A 3,423-nucleotide genomic window follows, 5' to 3' on the forward strand; every position below is an offset into this window, starting at 1 on the left:
GCTAGAGTGAGTGCCGTGGCGTCAGCCTAGCTCACAGCAACCTCAAACTCCTGGGCTCAAGCGATCCTTCTGTCTCAGCCTCCCAAGTAGCTGGGACTACAGGCATTCGCCACCATGCCCGGCTAATTTTTTGTATATATATTAGTTGGCCAATTAGTTTCTTTCTATTTATAGTAGAGACGGGGTCTCGGTCTTGCTCAGGCTGGTTTCGAACTCCCGACCTCGAGCGATCCGCCCGCCTCGGCCTCCCAGAGAGCTAGGATTACAGGCGTGAGCCACCGCGCCCGGCCTGTATAAAGTTTTTTGAATAGCTCATATCTAGAATTTTGGAAAATCATATTTGAACTAAGAATTCTATAGCTGTATACTTATTCATGCTTGACAACAAATTGATGATAAATATTCTGAAATGGTCACAACTCTATGCTCCCACAAACCTCCCAAAAAATGCCCTAAAAATCTTCCATTTGAGTGATAGAAAAACAGAACAAAGTGTTAAAAAATACTTTCAGGAAGCAAAAAAAGCAATCAAATATAAAGCCTGAGTAATTTAAGTAACTAGTCATTAAATGGAAATTTGCATAATATAATAATAATTTGGATACAAGATTACATATACTCTATGAAGAAAACAACAGAAATATCTATAGGAAAGGCAGAATAAAAATCAATTAATGTTAATGCTATAGATCTCATTTTGAAAAGGAGAGAATTGATAGATATAATTTATTTTAAATTTTAAATATATTTTTCTTTAACTGTATTATTTAAATATTCTTATAATGTTGGTAGAATTAGAAATATTCTTTCTTAATTTATATGCAAATATGATATGTGTATGGTTCCATATATAAAATGTGTCTACATATATATAATTGATATCGTCAGACATGTATCATTCTGCAATCCGTAGTTTCTCTTCAAAATATTTTTGAGTTTATTTTTATATAAGCACTTAGTTGTACCTTGTGGTATAATAATTCCACTATATTGTATTTTTAACAGGTACACAGCGCATTAATCCTGGGCATTTTTACTGTTTTAGTTTTTCACTGTGGACAATGCTATGAGCGTATATACTCGTTTTTGTGAGTTTGCATGCATACTTGTACTAGCGAACATACAAAGTCTATTTATTAGCTAATTATCAATTATTATTTTATTATATTCTCTCATATCACAGTCCTTCTTTTATTTCCTGATAAATACATTTTACTGTTGCCAGTAACACCAATAATAATTGCCCCTATGTTGATAAAAATGCAGTCTACAGTGCCATCATACAATGACCAAGAGAATAACTGCCACTTTTACATTTATTTATGGAACAAGTATGGATTTTTGGTCTATTTCAATGGTGTTAATTAATATGTATGCTAATAATTTTGAAATCTCTATCTGGTAAAATCTTTATTTTATCTCCACATGGAGAAATTAAAATGATTTCATGCTTCAAGGTTATTTACAGTCATCATGTCCCATAATGTCTGATTTTCTGTGTAGAAAGGAAGAAATAAAGAATATTTTTTGTCTCTCCTGCAGGTGTAGTGTTTGGGGGATGACGGTTGATTATACAACTGCTAAAATAACAACAAAAGACAACATACTTTTATTTTCATTTTACACTAGGCATTGTTTTAGAAGATATATATTAAGCATCTCATTTAATCCTTTCAAAAAACTTCTAAGGTATATAATGTTTTACACCCAATATAAACATAAGCATGCATAAGCCCAGAAACAGTAAATAGTTTTGACCAAGGTAGACGTCTGGAATAGAAAACTAGAATTCAGAGCCCAAATTCTCAATTTATAGATCTTGATACTAAAAAGGGTGTATTATTTTTTCTGAAGTACAGAGGTAATATGACAGAAAAATAGGATTAAAAGTGTTAGGTTGATTTAAAATTTTGTTTTTCATTTCTTTATTGTGTGAGGGTGGATTGTATCTTTAGTTCCTCTATTTTTTCATGTCAATATAAATTGTAATTAACTATTTAATTATTATGTTTTAAGCCTGCTGTGGAGCTATTACAAAGAAAATAAGGTGTCTTTGGTCTAATATTACTGTGAACAAAAGCAACATGAAGAATAATATTTTATTTATTTATTTTATTCAGCATATTATGGGGATACAGGTTAGGTATATTGCCCTTGTCCTCCAACCCCCCTTGAGTCAGAGCTTCAAGTGGTGTGCATCCCCCAGTTGGTGCGCATGACACTCATTATGTGTGTATATGCCCATCCCCTCTCTCTACTCACCCGATAAATGTTATTCCCAAATGTCCACTTAGGTGTTGATCACTTAATACCAATTTGCTGGTGAGTACATGTGGTGCTTATTTTTCCATTCTTGGGATATTTCACTTAATAGAATGGGTTCCAGCTCTATCTAGAAAAATACAAGAGGTGCTATATCACCATTGTTTCTTATAGCTGAATGGTACTCCATGGTATACATATACCACATTTTATGAATCCACTCATGTATTGATGGGTACTTGAGTTGTTTCCACATCTTTGCAATTGTGAATTGTGCTGCTATGAACATTTATGTGCAGGTGTCTTTTTCATAGAGTGTCTTTTGTTCTTTTGGGTAGATGCCCAGTAATGGGATTGCTGGATCAAATGGTAGATCCACTTGTATCACTTTAAGGTATTTCCATATTGCTTTCCACAGAGGTTGAACTAGTTTGCAGTCCCACCAGCAATGTAGGAGTGTTCCTATCTCTCTATGTCCATGCCAACATTTATTGTTTTGGGACTTATTAATAGAGGCTATTTTCACTGGAGATAAGTGATAGCTCATTGTGGTTTTGATTTGCATTTCCCTGATTAGAGATGTTGAGCATTTTTTCATATGTTTGTTGGCCATTATAGTACCCAAAGTGATCTACAGAGTCAATGCAATCCCTATTAAAATACCATCATCATTTTTCACAGATATAGAAAAAATGATTTTACACTTCATATGGAACCAGACAAGACACCATATAGCAAAATCAATACTAGGCAATAAAAAAAAATAGGAGGTATCAATTTACCAGATTTCAAACTATACTATAGTAATTAAAACAGCTTGTTATTGGCACAAGAACAGGAACATTGACCAGTGGAACAGAACAGAGAACCCAGGCATAAAACCATCCTCATATAGCCATCTAATCATTGACAAACCAGACAAAAACAAACACTGAGGAAAAGAATCCTTACTCAATAAATGGTGCTGGAAAACTGGATAGCCACATGTAGAAGACTAAAAAAGGACCCACACCTTTCACCTCTCACAAAAATTAACTCACACTGGGTAATAGACTTGAACCTTAGCTGTGAAACTATTAGAATTCTAGAGAAAAAGTTTGGAAATGTTCTTCTAGACATTGGCCTAGGCAAAGAATTTATGAAGAAGACACCAAAAGCAAT

This window comes from Microcebus murinus, chromosome 4 (genome assembly GCF_040939455.1).
Source record: "Microcebus murinus isolate Inina chromosome 4, M.murinus_Inina_mat1.0, whole genome shotgun sequence".
Classification (NCBI taxonomy): domain Eukaryota; kingdom Metazoa; phylum Chordata; class Mammalia; order Primates; family Cheirogaleidae; genus Microcebus; species Microcebus murinus.